The sequence below is a fragment of the Balearica regulorum genome, chromosome 3 (assembly GCF_011004875.1).
Source record: "Balearica regulorum gibbericeps isolate bBalReg1 chromosome 3, bBalReg1.pri, whole genome shotgun sequence".
In the NCBI taxonomy this organism is placed as follows: domain Eukaryota; kingdom Metazoa; phylum Chordata; class Aves; order Gruiformes; family Gruidae; genus Balearica; species Balearica regulorum.
The window spans coordinates 17,578,508-17,595,015 of NC_046186.1; the positions used below are offsets into that span (position 1 = coordinate 17,578,508).

General features: G+C 38.2%; 1 protein-coding gene across 2 annotated transcripts in view; it reads left to right on the top strand.

Annotated features, from left to right (window-relative positions):
- MBOAT2 (membrane bound glycerophospholipid O-acyltransferase 2) overlaps window positions 1–16,508 on the top strand; it is a 169,478-nt gene that overhangs the window by 76,919 nt on the left and 76,051 nt on the right. The window lies entirely within an intron of this gene.

Below are 16,508 nucleotides of genomic sequence, written 5' to 3' on the forward strand. Positions count from 1 at the left end.
AGCATATAGCTTCTATAGTGTACTGTAAAACAAATAAGAGATGACCATTTTCTTGTGGCATGATGCTGGTGTCATGTAATTATCTATTCATCATAGTCATAAATTTAATTGCTTCATGACATAGTGTAGCTTCTACCAAATTTCTTTTAAATGTTGTGGATATGGTATTTTGATGATGATAAAGTTAGGGTTTTTATCAAAGCCTGGAAAACTTCCCCGTATTGAATGTTTAGCAACAGATGCGCCTGTAAAGCCAAGATGTCTTTATAAAATACTATTTGAGCTCTGTTTAAGCTTTTGGGGACAATTATAATGGAGAATGGCTAAACACATGGTTTAAAAGATTTGTCATAAGCGGTTAAAAATCATACACACTTTAGGTTTAGATATCAGTGGACCGTACATAATATAGGTGCAGTTGTGTATGAAGAGCACTGATTATGACTGGAGCATGAATTGAAGAGTTACAAAATTGTGCTGCACTGAGGAGAATGCATCTATAACCACTTAAAAAAAAAAAAAAGGCAAAGTTAGATTTTTGTAACTTAGCTTGAGAGTCTATCTTGATAGTAAGTGTGTAATACAGAAAGAATGTGAAATGTGTTCAGTGTAATCAAATCAAAGGTAGTAAAGGAGAGAATGAGGACAGAGAAGAAAAAGAAAGTGCTGATACTCTTTGTTGTGTGTGCTCGCAGATTATGCATGACATTCGGTGATACTATACGCATAACAGTATGTAAATGTAGCAGTACTTTGAAAAAAAAATAATAAAATGATAAAGGTTTTCTGATTAGTAGATTGTTTCTGCTACTCAATCCAAATCTGTACTGTGACTATGGTCATACCAGTACAGTCATTTCACATACAGCAGGTACTTGAAATGGGCGCTCCAGAATAATACCAGCACTCAGAACTGATGGGGATGAATGGGTTTTGTTTCTCCACTTCTATGTTTCAGTTTTGACCACAAGTAGATACTGATCTTTATATCCAAAATGTGATTGTTGTTTAAGTTTAAGCCATTACTCTCATTATCCTGCTATAAAGTTTTACTGAAGGCAAAGACATGTAATTCTGGGAGGACAAATCCAGTTACTCTACTGTCTGGGTGTCTCAGGAAACGGATGGAGGAACCTTGCCTATTTGGCAGTGAATGGAAGTAGAAATTTCAGTTGAAGGTGAAACTGCTGTCTCTAAGATTGAACTAACTAGTCAGATCCACATCTGTGTGTGGATTAAGTGTGAGAAATTGATTATTTTTTTGAGTTAATGCTTGGTAGAACTAGAGGCACAGATTTGTTCAAGAGTGGTGTTGGTTATGTGCTAGTTGGAGCTCAGTGTAAAGATGGAGGATGACAGCTCCACCAGAGCTGTTTGACACACTTGTAAGAAGAACAGTCTTCTTGATGTGCCCAACTGTGTTACAAGTGAAAGGCTTTGCTTTAACAGATTGCTGTTCCTAGACCTTTCTTCTAGAGTACTAGTTAGCTATAGGAATGGAGAAGAACTTGTTTTCTGCTTTTGCGTGTATCCCATACAAGGTATTATGTGATAACTTGTCGCTATGTTAACCCTTCCTTTGGCTCTTATTTTGTCTTGCCCCAAGTTAACTGAAATGGCTACTTGGAAAAGCAAAACTAATGCACATTTGATAGGCTTCTTGTTCCAATTTTTCTATTGTTATTTTCAGTCATTTGGTGCAAGGGAAGATGCTTGGTGTGAACAAGAACCTACAATTATCTCTGTGGATTTGGGAAGGCAAACTTGCATGACTTTCTCTTGTATTTTGTTATAGGGGAAAAAACCCAACCCACTCCTTGGGGGTGAAGAGCCCTTTAAGAACTGTATGTTTTCACTTCTTGGAGAACCTAAGTTTGCTACTTGGCAAAGGAAGCATCCTGTTGACAACTCTGTCACCTTGAGTCCTTAAAGTCAATGAATGTTAACGTACCACAGTATTCCTTCTGTCCTGTTAGGGGAGAGAGTGAATAGAAGTAGTTATGTCCTTCCCACCCCTGACAGCTAAAGAGAAATATGGGAAGGATTATCATAAAAACTTGGCTGCTACAGAATCATGTGTTGCATAATGCATCAAGGTTGCAACTTGAATGATTTTATTACAGTTATGTCTCTCACCTAACCTTCTATTTTTCCTGTTTGTACTCCTGCCATATTTGTGTCTCTGCCACTTTCTTCTTTCTTGGAGGTGAAGCCTGACAAATAGTGCATTGGACCTTGGTCCGTTTCTGGTTCTGGTGTTGTCTTGTTTGTCTATTGACAAATGATTTCTCTTGATGACATGTCAGCTTACCTGTCATCAGATTGGAGATACTGAAATTTGCTGTGAGACGAGAATGGCTCTAAGAGAACAAAGCTTTCTTCTTGGCTTTAGGTCTCTGGGGTAAGCTGAGTTCAGAGAACAATCTTTGCTTTCACCGCTTCCACCAGAGGGAGCAAAATTTTTATCTGAAAGTCAGCAAAAATTATGAAGGTTATTACTGCCCTTCATTTGCCATAGAAACAGATAACTGTAGTGGAGGAATAGCTGAGCAGGGGAGATAGGAGATAGACAACCCATGCAAAAAGTTGATGCTCACATACTGTCATAGTCAAAGAGCTTAATCTTGAGATCCTGAAATATGATGAACAACTGGATCAACTCGGCTAACTTCAGTGATTATCTTCTAGATAAGTAAAGAAAGAGTATGGCTCTGACTGCTTAACAGTATAGCTAGGTGAAGATGTGTGGACTGAATAAAGTGTCACGCTTATGATTATGCACTTCACTTAAAATCCAGGATGTAAAGACAAACAGTGGGGTTTTTTCAACAGAAGTAAAAAAATTCCTTGATATTTCCACATTTTCTCTTGTTTGGGGTTTTGTTTTTTCACAGTCTGATTTTAGCTTTTATTTGAATAAATTTGCTCATTTGTGTAGAATAAATATAATTTTCTACATGAGCACCATCAGCCTTCTAAACTGACCTTTTTTTAAATGAGAATAGGCATAAAAATCCAAGTCCTCCTGAATGTGAACTGTGTAAACCTTATGAACTTCCTTAATTTAGTGATCACAGGCCAGTCTGCTGCATCTACATCTTCGCAGAATTTTCTGCGTATGCTTCCTTGTGCAGAGGGCTACCAGAGTTGCTTTCAACATGCCCTTAATGCACTCAGTTTCACGTAAAATCAATTATCATTGGCGTATGTTAAGCCTTCGTGTTTCACCTTCAAGGAGAGTGGGTGGTATTGTTTTTCCTCATACATATGTATGAAATGCTTATTTCTTATACACATGTGATTGGCAAGATGTATCTGCAATTTTTTTTTTTACTTTATTTTAATGCTTTGGAGATGAGCCATAGCTGGAGTTTAGGTAATAGACCAGGCTTGGAGCTGATGTGTGGAATCATTTTGTTGAGAAGCAGTATGCACCTGATTTGCCTGCAGGGAACATCTGGATGAGTCTCCTAGTTAGCTCTCTGTTATTTCACAAAACTTTGGGCATTAGTGATGCCTTAGCCTCCCTTGTTTTCTGTCAAGGCAACCTAACATAGCCTCCTGAGGACTGAAATGTTTGTCTGATAAAAACCTTTTTGTCTAAACCTGGAGTGGAAATCAAAGTTTGTCCCTGTCCCTGTCCAGAATTTACATGGCCTAATATTTGTCTTAAGCATTATGAAACTATAAACAAGAACAAAGTGAAGAGTGTCCCAAGTTTTATTCTCTTCCCTATTCATTCTTAGACCCTTGTGTGCAGCTGTGAAATAACATTATTGATTCTTCTGATGTTACCCAGGAAACTTAGGAGTAATAGAAGTGAATAAAAGTAGCATTCATAGGTGTATAAAATCCAAACACTGAAGATAAGGGAGTGGTAGGATAAGAAAATTGTGCCCCTACTTTGCCCTGTACTTTCCTTATCTGCTATTAGCAGCAGTGAGAAAAATGAAGCGTGGATACCAAAGCACGATCTCTCATGACAATAATGAAGACTGTAGTGGGTGAAAAGAAGTTGGGGGGGGAAAAAGTCCTGTTCTCCATTCTATATGTGCTGTTCTCAGTGATTGGATGTTCTGAATTGTTTGGATTTGCTAGCAAAGTCCAGGGACGGTGTTTTTACTGGTTTCTTAACTTCGTTTTGGAAACAGTGGAAGGGAGGGAATATGTCATGAGAAGGGTCCTGGTCTCTCTGTGGTAACACCTTTCCCAGATTTTAGTATTAGTGTTTAGATGTTAAGTCTCCAGATATTGTTGGTTGAAATTACTCTGTAATGAAAAATGTGTAAAGAAGGGTCAAACTGTGGGGTTATGAGAAAAAATTGGCAAGAGAAAGCAACTATCTTGAAAGAAGGAGTGGAAGCTGTAATGAACAGAATTGGAAAAGAAAAGAAAGCAGACACTGGATACAGTGTTGGAAAAGATGAACCATCTATTAAGGGGTAGAAAGATTTAGTGCAAGAAAGAAATACCTTTATATAGTCCAGGTCCATGAATATAGTTGTGAAGATGTAAAGTATAGAGCTACTTTAATTTAATTTTCAGGGAGGCAGCAGGGAATTTTCACTTTGATATGCTCTTGCTTACTTTCATACGGGGCATGTTTTCTCCAGGTTTTTATGAAGCAGTGGAAAAACTCAAATATAATTACGGCCCAAGGTTTCTACAGTAAACATCTGAAATAAACAGTCTTTACCTGAACAGCCTATAGTCATCTGCTTTATTTTGTCAAATTGTTTTTCCCATCCTTAGGCAATTCATTTAGGTGGCGTAAGTGTGAACACTTACTGACCTGTGTTCACCACAGTACAAGCAATTTCTGAATTCAAAATGCGGTTCAGAAATTACTACAAAAATACTGCAGTCCTGGGATGTTGAAAAGAAATACTGGAGTGCCCAAAGAACAGGCTAATAAAGAAAAAACAGTAAGGCAGAGGGAAGATGACAAGAGTCACTTATTTACTGAGTACATGGTTACCACTGTGTTAGTTTCTGTTTGTTTTTGAAGTGTTACTGCAGTAAATCTATTGTGCACAGCTATGTAAATCTTTTCCCTCTGTGGGCTTTTTCTTGGGTGCAGTGCTGAGTTAAAACAAGAGTTATGAAAACTGAAATAAATGACTCATCTTTGTAATTCATTAGCCCTCATATTTATTGACTTTAACTTCTGTTTACCTGTTCCTGTGTTAACCTAATGAAGCACTGTGATACATCGTTTGCAACCTTGATTGTGACATCATCTTTGCATTTATTATTTTGACTAACGTGCACTTTTCCTGAGTAACAGTTGCCCAGGTTTTTTTTCTTGTTTTCCAAGCCTTTGAATGAGGGAGTCTAGACTGTGGGGTTTTATTTTTTCCTGGAAAAACTACACCTAGCCAGGTAAAGACCTGTTTACTCAATGTATGCATCTTTATTTATTTTACAAAGAATGTTGATGCAGTTCTTCAGTATGGATAGTTCATGTTCCTTCTTTCCAAAGGAAAGTACTTTACATTCAACATTATTTACTATTATTAGTCTTTTAGTGCTCGTTCAAGTGAACAGAGCTGTTTTGCAATTTCAATTTGTCTGCAAATTTGGATAAATGCTAGTTATGCCTGCTTGTTTTAAAGTGATGCTTTCAGCAGCTAAGCCATCTTTTGCAAAGGAAAACATCCATAGCTCTGCCTTTTATTCTGGAATAATATATCCAAAGGTGAAGAAAGAAGCTATTTTGGTTTGGCTGTAATGATATAATTTGCTGTAGCTAGGATTTTGGTATTTTTTTTTACTTCTAGTTGAAGTGGCCTAAACTGAAGATGATGATACCGTTACTCTGAAACATGACTTGTGAGCACCTTGGTTGTATAACTACAGTGATATATTCTATACTGGTAATGCTATCTGTATAGATCATTCCTAATCTTTCTGACCTGCCTTCTGGGTGAGCAATGCTCTTGATTCTACTGCTTCCTGTCAATCGTTCATATAGACATGTGAATGTCAATCATATATATATATACAAAAAATAATTCACCGAAGACTAAGCATGTCATTCAAATTGGAGTGACAGTCCAGAGTATAATAAATGGGTTTTTATTCTTCACAGTGGGAAAGTTACAAAGCAGGTGAGGCCACCATGGATCTGCGGGAATTTATTAGAAGCCCAGTGACGACTACCAGATTTGTAGGTCTAGCCTTAGAATACGTTAATGATTCATTATCTGTAATGGATTGAATGTAAGAAGTTAAGATAAAATGTTTTAATGTGGAAGCATAATTCTAAATGTTACTAAAATACTGTAACAGAAAATTGAATTAATTTGAAAAGCTGTAACAGCTTGAAGTGGTGTCCATTACTTCTGCAGGTTGCTGTGTATTGCAAATGTTTACAGGGCTGCTGTTGTGGTGCTTGGAGAGTTTGTAGGTGGCTGATTCTATGCAGATGATTCCTGAATTGAGAAGAGCAGGAGGATAATAGACATGGAGGAGTAGAGTCTGTCTGAGTTGAACAGTAGTTCATTCAAGGGAGAATGTGGTGAAGTCCTTTCCTTTCTCTTTTTTTCTCCCTTCCCTTCCCCCCCCCCCCCCCCCCCCCCCCCCGCCATGGAGAGTACCGAGCAGCTGACCATTTTAAAGATGGGCAATATTTATTTTACTTGTTAATTAAATTGACTGCTGCTGTTACTGGATTTCTGCAGGCTGTATGGACAACAGAGTGTTACTTTCTATGTTTTGTTGCTTATTTTAAGATGGATTTCAGTTTCTCACGTGTCAGCAGAATGTGATAGTACTGAGATCTTAATGGAGAAAGTGTCTGTTTCTGGTTGCGTTTGAGAAGGATACCCCCATAGGTGTTAGTTATTTTGCTTTATTTTTAAATGGCTAGGAAAGTGTAACTTGTAAAAATTTTACAAAATTTCAGACACTGTAGGGGCTCTCTGACCATTAAATAAAACCTTGTCATTCCAATACACCTTTTATATCTCGTATACTGCTGATACTGATGTGATGAAGAGTAGAGATTTTGAGGTCAATCACTATGTGCGCATGCACCACGTGCGTGTGATAAAAAGCCATGCTTCTGAAAACGCTGTATCTGAGTTGGTCTTTGTTTGGAACTGTGTTTTGCCAACATGATGCCAGGCTGTTGTGTTTTGATGTTGTAAATCCTTTTTCCCTGGTAGTCCGAGTTCTGCAACCCTTAACTGGCCAAACCAGTTTTTGCTCCACAGAAGCAACTGGTTCAGGTCCTTATTGTTTTTGAGGGGAGAAGAAAACAAAACACACAAGCAAAAACCCCAGGCCAACATTCTTAGTCCAATTTCCCCTTTAACTCAAACTTGCTTCCTAGATTTTGGTTATTCCTGTGAATAAATAGCTGCTACATGTGACAGCTCAGTATCTGTAATGCTGAATCCTTAAAAGCTGACCAGAGGGAAAACCCTTCTGCTGACATCTTCCTATCCTTAATAAATTAGCATTGGTTGTTTTCACTATAAAATGTGTACGTTGATGTTTCACTTTACACCTTTAGTCATACAGTTTTTCTTAGAGTAATTCTGAGTAATGATGTAGTAAGCCCTGTTTGAAAAAGCTTATTGGATTTGATGCTCATTCATCGCACAAAACAGATTACTAGTGCCTACATCGTGTTCTTCATGATGTTCTTCACTCTCTCCCGCATACTTAAGAATTACAAGCTAGAAATTGGAAGTTAATACTGGAAATAGAAATACTATTATTAACGTATGTCATGACTGTCTTTGATGTTTTGGACTGAAATAAGCTTGGAAAGAAAGCATTCAGAATCTGATGAGTAAGTCCTTACAGCTGCCAGTAAATTCATATGAAGATGAAGTATATTCGTGCAACATTAAAAAGCTTTTGCTAATGTTGTTTAGTTGACTGACACAAATGGTTAAAGTATGGACTGCAAGGAAGTAGCGGCTATTAGAGGGACTGTGCTCAGAAGCCTCATCTGAAAATGAGTGTCCCCTCACATTGGGTACTGTATAAATATGCAGTAACACAGTCTTTGCTACAAAGAACACACTGCCTTAACATAAACATCTCCCATACTGATACTGCCCCAAAATAACCACTGCGGCTTATCCTCCATCTCTTCATATTTCACCCATAAAGTGAAGTTGAGACTTCAGGGCAGGAGTGTTAATTAGTTACACTTTCATCATGGAAGATGCTTGTTATTTTTTGAACCAAAAATGCATTTGAAAGCATTGTCACAAGATTTATGATCTTTGGTTTGAAAGAGAAATACCTGTTTCTTCCTATCAGTTAGAGAAGAGGCATTCTCTGAATTAATCTTTCAAGTGTCCTTCAGCTTCACCAGATACCTGTGCCAGTGTCTCTGGCCTTCTCTTTTTGACATTTCCCAATAAATTGAAGAAAAGTACCAACCACTTTGATTTTGATTCTTGTCATGGAATTGCTTTTTTTCAGCTTTACTGTGGAAACTGTTCCTCTTTTTTTCCTTTTTTTTTTTTTTTTTTTTTTTTTAATATGAGTGCAGCAATTTTCAGGAAATAGTTGGAAAACTGATTGTTGGTTTCAAATAATAGTTATTCTCTTCAGATTTTAGTGGTTTGGCAGTAGGCAATTATTGGATAATTGTACAAGCTGTTTGTTCTTTTTATACTGGATGAAGGTTAGAAATTGGACAGAAGAAGATCCATCTGTACTGTTATCTGGTTGCTGTGGAGAAGCATCAGCTCTCCTGTGTTATAAGTAGCTTTTTGTGAACATCTGTAGATGTTTTTAATTCCTCAGCTGACTGTTTTGGTGGAAAAGGGAAATGGTTCTGACCTAACTGGCAGTGAGAACAAGAAAATAGTGACATTTGAGAAACAAGGCACAACTGCAGCTTCATTAATGGTAATAAGGTTTGACAATTTTTGACAAGTATGTGTCAACAAATATGATGCTTGGAGAGGTATGTGTTTTTACAGTGTTACTTCTAATAATATAGCCCTATAGAGTTAGAAAAAAATCGAAACCTCAGCTTTAAGATCAGTGCTTATTTTTAAAGCAAATATACGTTATTCTGTCTTGATGTCCTACCTCTTGCAAGAGCTCTTTTCAAAGTGTTTTTGTAGTTCATATTCTAAAATGTTTTTTTAAAATGTCTTCTCCCATTTTCAACTGTAGGTATTAGAGAGAAAACAGGAATGATGCTGAATACACCTTGCTCACTAGCCCTGTCAGACAAAGCAGGAAGCACATGCGGTAACTTTGTTTCTGTGGTGGACCAAAAAATGGCTGTAGGTAGGGAAACAAATAATGCTAGCCTCTTGCAGCTCAGACAAACTGAATTCCATGGAGGAAACATACCACAGTGTGGCAAAATGGGAGAAAAAAACCCCTAAACCTCTGGCTGCAGAATCATTGTCTCCACAAGTTCCTGACTGTTACCTATGAAGCATCTTGCATCTTAAAACTGTTGTTTGAGGCTCTGTGCATGATCAGGTAGGCTTCAGTCCTTCTGCTTATATTTGGATGACCTTTTTCCAAAGCCTATTTCATCATCAATAAGAACTACACTGCTGTCTTGTGTTTTTTTTTTTTAATGAACCACTTAAAATCAACAAAAAACCCCACACAAAATCAAACAAACAAAAAACATCTGCTTTAATTCATCTGAAGCATGTTATTGAGGCCACAGGCATTCATTGCAGTTCACAGGTTTGAATACTTTTTTCTTCTGATCAGAGAAGATTTGTTAAAAATGAGAAAACAAAGAAGCACAAAGATGAAGTAGCTTCCAAAGAGTTTGTGGGGGTCATTGGCGGAAGAGAAAGTAAAATGCAATATTCCTGAATCTTACTTGGTGCTCCACCCACTAGACCACTTTTTCTCTTGTGAGGTACTTCACAGTCCATGTTCTTCTTCTGAGTGCCTATCAGTACCTTGCTAGAGCTAGTAGGCAGAACTTTATACCATCATGTTGCTACCTGTCAGTGGACTGTAGGCTGTGTGGGGCTGCATGATTAATTTATGCCATCCAGTTAGGAATTATCTGTAGCAGTTAAATTCTCTTGCTGCTTTTCTAAATGAGGCAAATGCCTTCTGTGCTGTGAAGTAGCAGGATTCTGGAGGGCTTGGTTGCAGTGATTGGCTTTTGATATTAAAATATAGATTATAGGAATAGGAAGCTTAGCTTAAAGTCTGAATTGGTGGATAAAAATGGCACAGCAGTATATTAAAAATTAGTTTCATAGGAGAAATAATATTTTCTTCTGTATTTCTTTTTAACATGGACTTAAATTCTTCAATGATTTATTAAAGATGCTGCCTATGTCAGAAGGTTGGAGATTTCTAGCTGTTCAAATCAAATGTTTTGCCAAAACTTCCTCTTGATGATGAAAATCCTTGTAATAGTCAGTGACCTTTTTCTCCTTTTCTTTTGCTTTATGTAAAGAATTGATCCCTCAAACAGTTTTTTTCTTAAGAAATAACTTGGTTTTTATAATTGCATGGCATAAATTACATTCAAATTTTTAGAAGACTAGAATAAATGTCTTTTAAAAGTTTATAATATAAACTTTCTATTGACTTTTGCACAGGTCATGCAGATGGAAAACTTATTCTGTAGATAGCTTAATGTGGTTAATGATATAATGGATTTGCATTTTATGTAGCTACTCCAAACATTGAAACTGTGGATTTGTGCCTATGCTTTACTGTAAATTTGGCACAAAGTGTGCCTGTAAACTGCACTGGCTGTAGGATTGGTCTTGCACTAAAATAGCAGATTTAATTTTTAAATGGCTAGAATACATACAAGCAGGTTTTGTGATAGCTTAGTATGTCTAAGTGGTATTTAACACACACCTACATTAATCATTGCTGAATGACCAGTGCTGATAATTTGTATTGTCATTGCAGGGGGTTTTTTTTGTTCTTATGTGCACATAACTTTCCATTACACATTGCTCTCTACATGGGACTTTTAGGTGTTGCTGTCATTATAAGCTGAGCTGTTGGTATGACCTGCACCTGAGGAGGTAAAAAATTCTGTGTTTGTTGTCTTAGACAGTTGGTAAATTATAACTATTCAGGGTGAAACTGGCCATTCCATGCATCTGCATCAGAACTTTTTTCCCCTAGGAAGTCTCAGCTTTAAGTGGATCAGGGTTTTTATTTCTTCTTTAAAACTAGACCTGCTGATTGGATCAGATTTTATGACTTCGGGGAGACAAGTTAGAATTTGGTTTGAAGAATGAATCACGCTGCTTTCAGGAATGTGTCGTCTTTGTTCTTTGTGGGTGTTCTGCTTGCATCTGGCCAGGTCATGAGGGGTCTAAAAGTTGTGTTTTGCCCATATTCACAATGTTATAGGAGCTTGACAAAGTTTTCCAAAGGTACGCAAGTATACCACTCCCAGATACTGAGATTACCGTATATAACATTTGCCAACAAAATAACTGCTTGGTTAAGTGCCTGGGTTTTGTGGAAGCTTTCATGATGGTGATGTCCAGCTCTGTCTTTGTTCCTGCTCGCATGCTATCTGAATGACTGTTGTGTTTGTCTTCTAGGAAGCCAGATAATTTTTTGTGCTTTATTTCAAAAGTCCTTAATGTATCTCAGTGTGTGGATACAGTGGAGTTGTATGTCAGCTCCATACTGGACAGTTTGGATGAAAATGGGAGATGTAATTAGGAAAAGGCTGAATGTTAAATTTTGGTTTTGTCTACTTCAGCAAGTAGTGCAGTACAGGAGTGTTTCTGTGGAATGATGTGGTTGGCATTGAGGATCCAGCATTGATGCTATAATAATTTTGGGAAATACTGCTTTTGCCTAGGTCGGTCCATGGGCTAAATGTCCACTTATCTTTGGAGCAGATCTTCTAGTTCTGTTTAGCTTAAAAAAAAAAAAAAGAGAGGTTTGTATATTTGGACACCACTGTACAATGTATACCAAAGCATCTGTGTGCTGGTTTTGGCTGGGATAGAGTTAATTTTTTTCACAGAAGCTAGTATGGGGCTGTGTTTTGGATTGGTGCTGAGAGCAGTGTTCATAACACAGGGATGTTTTTGTTACTGCTGAGCAGTGCTCACACAGAGCCAAGGCCTCTTCTGCTTCTCAGCAAGTAGGCTGGGGGTGCTCAAGGAGTTGGGAGGGGACACAGCCGGGACAGCTGACCCCAGCTAACCAAAGGGATATCCCATACCATATGACGTCATGCTCAGCATATAAGGGGCTTGGGGAGAAGAGGAAGGGCGGGGGTGTGGCGGCTTTTGGAGTGATGGTGTTTGTCTTCCCAAGTAACTGTTACGCGTCATGGAGCCCTGCTTTCCTGGAGATGGCTGAACATCTGCCTGCCCATGGGAAGTGGTGAATGAATTCCTTGCTTTGCTTTGCTTGCGTGTGCGGCTTGTCCTTTACCTATTAAACTGTCTTTATCTCAACCTGTGAGTTTTCTCACTTTTACCCTTCTGATTCTCTCTCCCATCCCGTCGTGGGGGGAGTGATCGAGCAGCTGCATGGTACTTTTCTGGAGGCTGGGGTTAAACCAGGACTATCTGAAGTGAGAACAACTGGGAGGCTTGCTTCAGAAGCCTTCTCCTGATCTGAACTAAAATGGTGTCTGGATGTATGCATTGTCTCGCTGCTGGAAACAGAAGCGAATGGGATAGAATTTGGGACCTCAAAGAGTCTGTTTCTCTTTTTATCCACCATAGTATTGACGAGGGATTAATCTTACTTCTGTGAGGAAATAAGTACGCATTCCTGATACCTGAAGTAGTAGAAATCTGTGCTTTGGACTGAAGCAGCCACAGGTAATGGTAGAGCTTTGACTTTGTGGTAGAAATGCTGTGCTTTCCATTTCTTTTTAAAATGTAAGAAATCAGATAGTCAAAATGTTTACCAAGTGACTATGTAGACTGTGATAGTTGATACTCAAAAGTCATAAAGTGTCAGATGAAGATTGCATATGTGACTGTTACACAGCCCAGTAGTGGTCACGAACTCTTGCATATGAGCTCCCTCCTTTGTTTGGAATACAAATCACTAGTAAACCACAGAGTTTTAGTGACCTGGAGAAAGAATATAATAAAAATATGTTGTAGTGATGATTTTCAATTTTGCTTGCATGTTGAGATACTTTGGGCCTGATTTATAGGCATGCTCGATAATCAAAATAGCAGCTGAAGTTGTATTTTCAAAGCACAGCTCCAGTTAAAGTTCTGTTAAAAGTACTGACTGAAGAACAAGGGACTGTCTCAGATTGGGCAACTAAAGTTAGTGGGCATTTATTTTACCCTTTGGGCTTTCATCATTGTGTGCCAAGTCACCCACCTTTAGAACAGGAATAGGAATAGTGATCTCACAAAGTTACTGCAAAGTTTACATTTATGTAGTCTTCCAACATTACGGACAGATCTGCATAAATGTGTCTATGGGGAAAAACAAGGTTTTTCTGTTCAGCGTAGGATGCAGATGGTAAGCATTTAATGGGTCATAGGATGAGGGCAAGAACTGGGCAATTGTCCATTTGCTGAATGAAGCAGAAATCCTGCTGAGGAACATGGAATAAAGCAGCAGAAAGATTATCAGAAGTAGTTACGTATAAAGGCTAAACTGAGGTTGCATGGCTTTCAAATCTTAACTGCTGCATAGCTTGGTTTTACAAATATGTATTTAAAGCTTTGGAAGGATTTGATGTAATGCAAGTCTGCAAAATCATTGGTGCTTTGTAATCTGCATTTTGGTGCACTGCGAGCCAAGTGTAAGGATTGGATTGGTAAGAGTGGAGAAGGAATACAGAGTGCTGTGTGAGCATTGCAGTGTTGTCTCTTATGTATCCAAGTATGCATATGTCTGTGCGCTTTCGGGGAAGAGCAGTTTAAAAATGCCCGCTGGTAGTTTTGGAGTCACTTGAGAGAAAGGCTTTCAGAAGTAATTTAGTTATGTGTTCAAGTTATGTGAAAGACTTTTTTGAGTCATTTAGTTATGTGTTCAAAACACCCACATAATAAATTGACATCCCTGGAAGTTTTACTTGTGAGGTTGGTCTAAAGGTAAGATATGCTGCATTTTATTGCATTTCTCAAAATATTCTTATTGGAGAAGGTGGTTTATTTTTTGTGTTTTGGGTGTGGTTGGTTGTTTGGGGTTTTTTTGTTTAGTGGGATACGGGTTTTAGATGTGGATTTGGTCATTAGAATGAACAGCTAAAGCAAGAGCAAGTGCCCAGGAAAGGAGTCAGCAGGCAGAGCGCAAAGAAGGGGCACCTTTCTCAGATTCTCTTTGCAGGTTTTGTATGAGGATTTTCCACATTTCTAAACCTGCAAGCTCACCCCAATTTGTGAAATTCAAGGTTTGTTGTTCTGCTTGTCTACTGCTATAGAGATGATACAGGTCAGAGACATAAAACACTTCTGCTCTTTGCCATGATAATATTAGGAGCCAGGTGATGACTTTTCTTCATCCCCAAGTCTTGCTAGCTTGCTTTGAGGGGTAGCCTGAAAAAGAAGGGCATCATGAGACACCAATTGGCAAATCATTTGTAATGCAGCCAAAGCAGTGATTTCTGTGTATTCGGTAAAAACAGCAATGATAACTTGTCCACTGTGCTATCACTTACGGACAGATATTCATGCCCGTTTCTTCCCTCTGTCTCTTCACCTCAGCTTCACTGCATATCTGTCCCAATTTTCTCCTCTGTCTCCTTCTCCTTCTAGTCTGTGTAGGGTGTGAGTTCCTTGCATCAGAAACATGCTCTGTGGTATACATAGTGTAATTTCTGTAATAAATATCCAAAACAAATGTCGGTACTGAATTCATACTTAATTACTTTGGCTTCAATTTTTATTTGTTGCCCTCCTTTTTAATATATTATCAGTTTGTTTCCCTTTCAGTGGTTCATTAAACTTGGCTGTTTTGTATGAAACTTTTCCACTGAATCCGCAGACTCATCCTGAGTTATAAACCTTGCTTCATTTCATTTGCATCATTGCTTATAAAGGAGAGAAAACAGGTCAAGTTATGCCTGGAAAGAATATCTCTTCATTTATTTAGGATTTTTCAAATACTTTAAAAACATAATGTAAATGTGGGAGTAAGAGAATGGATGGCAAAGTGTATATGACAGTTTAGTTTAGGGAACTGCTCCTGCTAAAAAGAGCAGCTCTGTCTTCTGAGCCTCTTTTCCTACTAGCACTTAATGCTTGTGTAACTTGGTATTACAGAAGGTTTTAGAGTGGTTCAGAAAAAGGGGAATTATCCTTGCATTTGCAAATGGGGAATCTATGCAATTCTTACGAAGATGAGGTTTTTTTGAAGGTAGGTAGTGTTATTTTGCTTCTATTTTAAATATAGTCATGTTTCCATATTCTCACACCCTTACCTGTTACTGCCTGAAGCTGGGCTGAAAAATGATGAAGGAAGGGACTAGCTGAATTATAGTACTAGTAGCGTGCACTGTGTTGCTGCAAACATCGATATTAGGCTTGCTGTCATGAATATAAAAATAGTGTTGTCATTGTACCCTGTGGTATTAAGTATATATTTCAGCTAAGTGACATCAAACAGGCTAAACTACTGTTGTATTAAGGACAAGTCAAGCATGCAGTATGTGCAAGTTTCTTGTATTGAAGTGCTTATGACCTGAAGGAGCAGTCCCCAAGCTGTTAGTTGTGATGACTTGGGATGCTGCTATTAGACACAGAAAATTGTTAGGCAGCTTTCTATGGAAGAAATAAATCCATGGAGTGGGAAATGTTCTTTTCTGAATAAAGGAATGTGTCTGGCTTTTTGTAGCTTAAGCCAGTTTTGGTAGCGGTTGCTGTATTTGAGGAAATTATTTCTTTATCATGCCCTTACTGTTACATTTTTTTCAGGCCACAGAATGATTTTTTTCTTTTCCTTGTTTTTTTTTTTTTTTTTATTCACTAGTTTGGTTTTTTAATTTTACTTTTGCTTTCAGTGCCCTAATATCTTTAAATATTTAATGTCCAAGAGATTTTCTATCTTCTAGAATAAATGGCCTGAAGGGAGAAGGAATTTATGAAACTATCCTACTTGAATGTACAAGAAGAAAATCTAATGTGCAACCAAGCACATTACGTACCACAATTATCTGATTACGTACCATTGAAGTGCACTTCGTTGAGCCTTGCTTCTGCACAGGCCACTGAAGTGATCTGCCAGTGATTTGTGTAGCTGATACGTATTTCCAAGTCATGCTCGCTTAAAAACCAGGACAGTTGGTTTTGGGGTTGGTTGGGTTTTTTTGGCTGGGATAGTTAATTTTCACAAGAATCTGGGAAGGGACGCAGCCAGGATTGCTGACCCAAACTGACCAAAGGGATCTTCCATACCATATGATGTCATGCTTAGTTTATAAGGGGGAAGCTGGCCAGGGAGGAGGGATTGCTGCTCAGGGCTGGGCTGGGAATCAGGTTCTGAGTGGTGAGCAAATTGCATTATGCATCACCTGCTTTGTATATTTATTTATTTTTTTTAGTGGTGGTGTTGCTTTTCTCTCCCTTTCCTGTCCTAGT